The sequence below is a fragment of the Pongo abelii genome, chromosome 11, assembly GCF_028885655.2.
Source record: "Pongo abelii isolate AG06213 chromosome 11, NHGRI_mPonAbe1-v2.0_pri, whole genome shotgun sequence".
In the NCBI taxonomy this organism is placed as follows: Eukaryota; Metazoa; Chordata; class Mammalia; order Primates; family Hominidae; genus Pongo; species Pongo abelii.
The window spans coordinates 105,325,277-105,334,802 of record NC_071996.2 but is presented as its reverse complement, the minus strand read 5'-3'; positions in this window follow the sequence as shown (position 1 = coordinate 105,334,802).

Sequence of the window (9,526 nt, the reverse complement as noted above, 5' to 3'; positions counted from 1 at the left end):
AAAGGATATATATATATATATATATATACACACACACACACACAGATAAACATATATATAATACATAAACAATGTATGTATGTTTGTTTGTATGTATATATGTTTATGTGTGTATATATACACACATAAACAAAGATAGAACTTTTTGTGGTTAGTAACCAGGTGGGGTGGCCCAAAGCAATGTGGGACACTGGATCTAGAAATCCCAGAACCTTAAAAAGATTTCAAATTAATCCTCAAACTGTTCTTTTGACCACACTTTTGTGAGTTTTCATGAATTCTTTTTAAAAAATTTGTAATTATGGATACATAATAGTTGTACATATTTATGGGGTACATGTGATTTATTGTTATTTTTATTTTCATTTTCAGGGACAGAATTGTGCTGTCACCAAGGCTGGCATGAAGTGGCATGATCACAGCTCACTGCAGCTTTGAACTCCTGGCCTCTCGTGATCCTCTCTCCTTGGCCTCCCAAAGTGCTGGGATTACAGGTGAGAGCTACCGTGTCCAGCCCACATGTGATATTTTGATATAAGAAAGCAATGTGTAATGATCAAATCAGAGTAATTGGTGTATCCATCACCTCAATCATTTATCATTTCTTTGTATTAGGAACATTCTAATTCCTCTTTTAGTTATTTTGAAATATACAGAACGTTATTGTTAACTATAGTACACTATTGTGCTATGGAACACTGGATTTTACTTCTTCTATCTAAGTGTATTTTTGTACCTATTAACCATCCTTTCCGTAACCCCCTCTCTTCACTACCATTTCCAGCCTCTGGTGGCCATTGTTCTATTCTTTATCTCCATGGGTTTGATTTCTTTCTTTTTTTAGCTTCCACATATGAGTAAAAACATGTGCCTGGATTATTTCACTCAACATAATGTCCTTCAGTTCCATCCATGTTATTGCAAATAACAGGATTTCATTCTTTTTTATGGCTGAATATTATTCCATTGTGTCTATACACCATGTTTTAAAAGTCCATTCACCTGTTGATGGAAACAGGTTTGATTCCGTATCTTGGCTATTGTGAATAGTGCTGCAATAAACATGGCAGTATCTCTTCAATATACTGATTTGCTTTCATTTGGAAATATATCCAGCAGTGGAGTTGCTGGATCATATTGTAGTTTTATTTTTAGTTCTTTGAGAAATGTCCATACTGTTCTCCATAGTGGCTGCATTATTGTTAACCATATTTACGTTCCCACTGACAGTATATGAGGGTTCCCCTTTCTCCACATCCTCATGAGCTTTTGTTATTGCCTGTCTTTTGGATAAAAGCCATTTTAACTGGGGTGGGATGATATCTCATTGTAGTTTTAATTTGCATTTCTCTGATGATTAGTGATGTTGAGCATTTTTTTGTATATCTGTTGGCCATTTGTATGTCTTCTTTTGAGAAATGTCTATTCTGATCTTTTGACCATTTTGATTGGATTATTAGATTTTTTCCTATAGAGTTGTTTGAGTTCTCTATATATTCTGGTTATTAATATCTTGTCAGATGGGTAGTTTGTGAATATTTTCTCCCATTCTGTGGGTTGTCTCTTCACTTTGTTGATTGTTTCCTTTGCTGTGAAGAAGCTTTTTTTTTTTTTTAAGATGGAGTCTCACTCTGTCACCCAGGCTAGAGTACAATGGCTTGATTTCGTCTCACTGCACCCTCTGCCTGCTGGGTTCAAGCAATTCTCCTGCCTCAGCCTTCCAAGTAGCTGGGATTACAGGCACCTACCACCACGCCTAGCTAATTTTTGTATTTTTAGTAGAGACAGTGTTTCATCATGTTGGTAAGGCTGGTCTTGAACTCCTGACCTCAGGTGATCCACCTGCCTAGGCCTCCCAAAGTGCTGGGATTACAGGCATGAGCCACCACACCTGTCCTGGAAGCTTTTTAGCTTGTTGTGATGCCATTTGTTGATTTCTGCTTTGGTTGCCTGTGGTTTGAGGTCTTACTCAAGATATCTCTGCCCAGGCCAAAGTCCTGGAGTTGTTCCCCAATGTTTTTTTTCTAGTAGATTCATAGTCTTTAATCTATTTTGATTTGATTTTTGTATATGGTGATAGATAGGGGTCTAGTTTCATTCCTCTGCACATGGATATCCAGTTTTCCCAGCACAATTTAGTGAAGAGAATGTGGTTTCCCCAATGTATGTTCTTGGCATGTTTGTTGAAAATAAGTTGTTTATAAATGTGTGGATGTATTTCTGGGTTCTCTATTCGGTTGGTCTACATGTATGTTTTTATGTCAGTACCATGCTGTTTCAGTTACCATAGCTTTTTAGTATAATTTGAAGTCAGGTAATGTGATGTCTGCAGCCTTGTTCTTTTTTCCTCAGAATTGCTTTGGCTATTCCATCTTTTGTGGTTCCATATTAAATTTTAGGATATTTTTTCTATTTCTGTGAAGAATGTCATTGATATTTTGATAGAGATTGTATTGAATCTGCAGATTGCTTTGAGTAGTATGGACCTTTCTATTATTTATTTATTTTCTTAGAGCCAGGGTCTTGCTCTGTCACCCAGGCTGGAGTGCAGTGGCATGATCTTAGCTCACTGCAACCTCCACCTCCTGGGCTCAAGCAACCCTCCCACCTCAGCCTCCCGAGTAGCTGGGACTACAGGCACCTGCCACTGTACCCAGCTAATATGGACATTTTAAAATTATTGATTCTTCTAATCGATGAACATGGAATATTTTCCCATTTTTTGTGTGTCTTCTTTGATTTCTTTCATCAATGTTTTATAGTTTTTATTGTAGAGATCTTTCACTCTTTAGTTAAGTTTATTCCTAGGTATCTTATTTGTAGCTATTGTCAATGGGACTACTTTTTAAATTTCTTTTTCAGATTGTTTGCTGTTGGCATATAGAAATGCTACTGACTTTTGTATGTTGATTTTGTATCCTGCAATTTCACTGAATTTGTTTGTCAGCCGTAGTTATTTTTTGTGGAGTCTTTGGGTTTTTCTAAACATAAGATCGTATCGCCTGCAAACAAGGATAATTTGACTTCTTCTTGTCCAATCAGGATGTCCTTTATTTCTTTCTCTTGTCCGATTGCTCTGGCTAGGTTTCACTAACTCTTTAGGGTGAAGAAAGAGATGTATTAGAGCTCCTTGTATATACTTCAGAGTCACATTCCATACAAGAATATAGCATAGGGATGGCAGCCAAGATTCCTATTATGTACCAAGTTCAATCAGTTGGTAGTGACTGCCTAGAAGACTTGATTGAGAATAATTCTGCAGACTCCTGGCTTAGCAAAAAAGAGCTCCATGGATGATCACTGATGTCTTCCATAGGCAAGGGAGGGAGAGTGAATTGTGTTACCTATACTGATCTTTGCCAACTCAATATTGTAAACTGTATAGAATTCTCTTTACAGGGTGTGGATTTAATCATTCTTTTTTTTTTTTATTTTTTATTTTAGTGAAGTTTATTCTGAGTTACAATTCACACAGGCCTTCTGCTCTCCAGGAAATACAGCACAAAGGGTAAAGCCCCCTTACTGCCCCTACTCCTGTGGAATGAGCTCTCTTGATGGTGGCATGTGTCCACTGTGAAAGCTGCCGCTACCAGCATGGAGTCAGGGTAGCCCTGAAGTCCTCAGACACAGAGGCCTGTGACAGGACGTAGCCCAAGACACTCCTTCGCGGACATGGTTCCAGGACCCACAGGGCGCCCTCAGGGTTGCCTACTCCAGACTGACGCTTGCCCAGCAGTGACTGTCTCAGCCCACGCACTAATTCCAGCTCCTGCAACAGACCCTTGGCTTTGAAAACAGCTTATGTGGGCTTCTTTTTTTTTTTTTTTTTAATGAAGTATTTATTGATCATTCTTGGGTGTTTCTCAGAGAGGGGGATATGGCAGGGTCATAGGATAATAGTGGAGAGAAGGTCAGGAGATAAACACATGAACAAAGGTCTCTGGTTTTCCTAGGCAGAGGTCCCTGCGGCCTTCTGCAGTGTTTGTGTCCCTGGGTACTTGAGATTAGGGAGTGGTGATGACTCTTAAAGAGCATGCTGCCTTCAAGCATCTGTTTAACAAAGCACATCTTGCACCGCCCTTAATCCATTTAACCCTGAGTTGACACAGCACATGTTTCAGAGACCACGGGGCTGGGGGAAAGGCCATAGATCAACAGCATCCCAAGGCAGAACTTCTCCTAGCCAGAACAAAATGGAGTCTCCTATGCACACCTCTTTCTACACAGACACAGCAACAATCTGATCTCTCCTTCCTTTCCCCACACTTCCCCCCCTTCTTTTCAACAAAACTGCCATCGTCCTCATGGCCCGCTCCCGATGGTCGCTGTTTCTTCAGATCTGTTGGGTACACCTCCCAGACAGGGCGGCCGGGCAGAGGCGCTCCTCACTTCCCAGACGGGGCCGCCGGGCAGAGGCGCTCCTCACTTCCCAGACGGGGCGCGGGCAGAGGCGCTCCTCTCCTCCCAGACGGGGCGGCCGGGCAGAGGCGCTCCTCACTTCCCAGACGGGGCCGCCGGGCAGAGGCGCTCCTCACTTCCCAGACAGGGCAGCCAGGCAGAGACGCTCCTCACCTCCCAGACGGGGTGGCAGCCAGGCAGAGGCGCTCCTCACCTCCCAGACGGGGCGGCCGGGCAGAGGCGCTCCTCACCTCCCAGACGGGGCGGCCGGGCAGAGGCGCTCCTCACTTCCCAGACGGGGCGGCCGGGCAGAGGCGCTCCTCACTTCCCAGACGGGGCAGCCAGGCAGAGACGCTCCTCACTTCCTCCCAGACGGGGTGGCAGCCAGGCAGAGGCGCTCCTAACCTCCCAGACGGGGCGGCCGGGCAGAGGCGCTCCTCACTTCCCAGACTGGGCGGCCGGGCAGAGGCATTCCTCACCTCCCAGACGGGGTGGCCAGGCAGAGGTGCTCCTCACTTCCCAGACGGGGTGGCGGCTGGGCAGAGACGCTCCTCACTTCCCAGACGGGGCAGCCAGGCAGAGGCGCTCCTCACTTCCTCCCAGACGGGGTGGCAGCCGGGCAGAGGCGCTCCTCACCTCCCAGACGGGGCGGCCAGGCAGAGGCGCTCCTCACTTCCCATACGGGGTGGCGGCCGGGCAGAGGCGCTCCTCACTTCCCAGATGGGGCAGCCGGGCAGAGGCGCTCCTCACTTCCTCCCAGACGGGGTGGCGGCTGGGCAGAGGCTCTCCTCACCTCCCAGACGGGGTGGCCAGGCAGAGGCGCTCCTCACTTCCCATACGGGGTGGCGGCCGGGCAGAGGCGCTCCTCACTTCCCAGATGGGGCAGCCGGGCAGAGGCACTTCTCACTTCCTCCCAGACGGGGTGGCGGCCAGGCAGAGGCGCTCCTCACCTCCCAGACGGGGCGGCTGGGCAGAGGTGCTCCTCATCTCCCAGACGGGGCAGCCGGGCAGAGGTGCTCCTCACTTCCCAGACGTTGGGCGACTGGGCAGAGGCGCTCCTCACTTCCTCCCAGACGGGGTGGCGGCCAGGCAGAGGCACTCCTCACTTCCCAGACGGGGTGGCCAGGCAGAGGCACTCCTCACCTCCCAGACGGGGCGGCCAGGCAGAGGCGCTCCTCACTTCCCATACGGGGTGGCGGCCGGGCAGAGGCGCTCCTCACTTCCCAGATGGGGCAGCCGGGCAGAGGCGCTCCTCACTTCCTCCCAGACGGGGTGGCAGCCGGGCAGAGGCTCTCCTCACCTCCCAGACGGGGTGGCCAGGCAGAGGCGCTCCTCACTTCCCATACGGGGTGGCGGCCGGGCAGAGGTGCTCCTCATCTCCCAGACGGGGCAGCCGGGCAGAGGTGCTCCTCACTTCCCAGACGTTGGGCGACTGGGCAGAGGCGCTCCTCACTTCCTCCCAGACGGGGTGGTGGCCGGACAGAGGCACTCCTCACCTCCCAGACGTTGGGCGACTGGGCAGAGGCGCTCCTCACTTCCCAGACGGGGCAGCCGGGCAGAGGCGCTCCTCACATCCCAGACGGGGCGGCCGGGCAGAGGCGCTCCTCACTTCCCAGACGTTGGGCGACTGGGCAGAGGCGCTCCTCACTTCCTAGACGAGGTGGTGGGGCAGAGGTCCTCCTCATCTCCCAGACGGGGCAGCCGGGCAGAGGGGCTCCTCACTTCCCAGACGGGGCAGCCAGGCAGAGGGGCTCCTCACTTCCCAGACGGGGCGGCCGGGCAGAGGCGCTCCTCACTTCCCAGACGTTGGGCGACTGGGCAGAGGCGCTCCTCACCTCCCAGACGGGGCGGCCGGGCAGAGGCGCTCCTCACTTCCCATAAGGGGTGGCGGCCGGGCAGAGGCTCTCCTCACTTCCCAGACGGGGTGGTGGGGCAGAGGTCCCCCTCATCTCCCAGACGGGGCAGCCGGGCAGAGGCGCTCCTCACTTCCTCCCAGATGGGTGGCGGCCAGGCAGAGGCGCTCCTCACCTCCCAGACGGGGCGGCCGGGCAGAGGCGCTCCTCACTTCCCAGACGGGGTGGCCGGGCAGAGGCGCTCCTCACTTCCCAGACGGGGCGGCCGGGCAGAGACGTTCCTCACTTCCTATACGGGATGGCGGCCAGGCACAGGCGCTCCTCACCTCCCAGACGGGGCGGCCGGGCAGAGGCGCTCCTCACTTCCCAGACGATGGGCGGCCGGGCAGAGGCGCTCCTCACATCGCAGACGATGGGTGGCCGGGCAGAGACGTTCCTCACTTCCTATACGGGATGGCGGCCGGGCAGAGGCGCTCCTCACTTCCCAGATGGGGCGGCCGGGCAGAGGGGCTCCTCACATCCCAGACGATGGGCGGCCAGGCAGAGACGCTCCTCACTTCCTAGACGGGGTGGCGGCGGGGCAGAGGCTGTAATCTTAGCACTTTAAGAGGCCAAGGCAGGAGGCTGGTAGGTGGAGGTTGTAGCGAGCCGAGATCACGCCACTGCACTCCAGCCTGAGCACCATTGAGCATTGAGTGAGCGAGACTCCGTCTGCAATCCCAGCACCTCGGGAAGCCGAGGCAGGCAGATCACTCGAGGCCAGGAGCTGGAGACCAGCCCAGTCAACAAGGCGAAACCCCGTCTCCACCAAAAATACAAAAACCAGTCAGGCGTGGCGGCGCACGCCTGCAATCCCAGGCACCCGGCAGGCCAAGGCAGGAGAGTCACAGGAGCCTGAGGCAGGGAGGTTGCAGCGAGCCGAGATCACGGCAGTACAGTCCAGCCTCGACAACAGAGGGAGACCGAGAAAAGAAGGAGAGAGAGACCGAAGAAAGGGAGAGGGGGAGGGGGAGGGGGAGCTAATCATTCTTAACAATTCCTTTTGGCATCAACCTAAAGCCAAAAGTTAAAGAACTATGCCGATTATTATACTAACCCTAGTTCCTCAGTTCCAAGATGCCATGTATTTTAGGTACACTACTGATTTAACAACAGGTTTTAAGGGGGTAAAAACCACTATAATAAATATGAACACTAAAAATGATATTTATCCATATATTCTTTTTCAGCATCTCATTCAGTGTTTGATAATAAACCTCTTTCAGGTGTAGTCTGTGGATTCTTCTGAATCATCTGTAACCATTGGCAGTTGTGCATAGCATCATGGGAATCATCTGTAACCATTGGCAGTTGTGCATAGCATCACGGGAATCATCTGTAACCATTGGCAGTTGTGCATAGCATCATGGAGATTCTCTGCTTTGCAATCATGGGCTGGTGATGTTGACCACCTTAGCAAATGTAGGCTAGGCAGTCTAATTTTTAGCCATATTGTGGAACACCAGGGTTTCATTTGTATCTCCTGTTTGGTTAAACTCATAGTTTTGTCCTTCCCTTAATTAAATTATTCCTTTCTATAGGGTAACAGCTTCTTCCGAAAGTCACCCAGAAGCTTCCAAAAGATACTTGGCACCTGAGGGTGACTTTTCAATGAATGAGCCGATCACACCAAACTCCTGTAACTTTAAAAATTCTGCTATTTCTTCTGAGATATCTGTCAATTTTTATTGTATATAATTACAGTGCCCATAGTGTAGACTGGCAGTCCTTTTCCTGTGTCCTCTGAAGTGCTTGTCTGATGTTTTCCTGAAGGACATGAAAGTGTCGTCATGCCTTCAGCAATAAATATTTGCTTCACTTATTGTAAATATGCCTCGCTAAGTTCTCCCATGGGCAGACAGTAACAACTCCTTCTCAATTCACTCTCCTGCCAGCAGGTGGCAAATTTCTTTTGACATAAATTATAAGCTGCACTCCAATTTTAGAAATGTTAAAATGTGAGCAAATAAGAGTCTGAGAATAAAGGGAATAAAGCAGATATCTAAATGAGGTAAACTCTGAGGATTCAGATCAAGATTCCAGTGCCCAGAGTAAGAAGATGAGGTGAGCAGCCTCCACCCCAACCTCAGACCCATTCCAGAATAGTCTTCAAGGTTTCATTGTATCTGAGTGTGCTACATATATACACACACAATACCAAGTAGAAAGTAATGCAAGATAGAAAGCATGAAGCTGTGTAAGAGAGGGACATGAAAATACCTTGGGAATTCAGAGAGGGATAGAGCACTTCAGTTGGTATAAATCAGGACAGAGGAGTAGGTGGCTTTCAGGAGGATGTTGAAGAAACAGGTACTGAATGGGGCTGTGCGAAGAGAACAGCACCCCGTGGTGGTCATGAAAAGGCACCCCTCAGATCTCTAATTTTGAGGAGTGTAATTGATAGAGGGTTCTAGCTGCTATGCTCTGAGTTGATCACCACATTTTTCTGGAGGCTAAGCTTCTCACAGGCTGCTCCCAGCCAATGACTGCGTATGACAGATGCTACAGTAGCCAGGCGCCATTTTGGGAGATGCTGCAGATGTGGGACTCTTCTGATGGGTGACTTTGGCTCAAGAACTCCCGATATCCTTGAGGAACTTTCTCAGAACTGCACAGCAGTCTGAGACACTTCCATCCAACCTTCCTTCCCTCTCTCCTAAGCCCAAGGCGGACTTGTGCCCAGTCTGATGGTTCTCCTGGCTCCCTCCTCATCTTCCTTCACAGGTGTTTTCCTCAAGAAATCTCTTGCACACCTAATCCTGTCTTGGCATCTGCTTCTTGGAGGACCCAGACAGACACACAATCCTTGTGGGGATGCCAAATCTACTGTTTTATCTGCTTTATTATTTTCCACCCTTTTCCCAATTACCACTTTTTTTTTTAGAAGCTGGCATTATTGGATAGTTTCCAGAATAAGAGACATTTTAGGCAGTAAGAAGTACATATAGGAAAGTCTCATTTTTTCTTTGAAGTTTTTTAAAAAAAATAGTGTATTTTATTAGTAGGGCCCTTTTGATTACAAATGACAGAAACTTAATGCAGACCATAATTAGAGAAAAAGGGTTAGTGATGATTGATGATGATGATGATGATGACACTGAGTTGCATCTCAGGAACAGTGGGATCAGGGACCTGGGTGGCATTAGTGTTATTGCTGCTTCTTATTTCTGAGGCCCATAAGATGGCCATGGATGGCATCCAGACTCATCTGACAGCCTGGGGGGACCTAAAGAGAG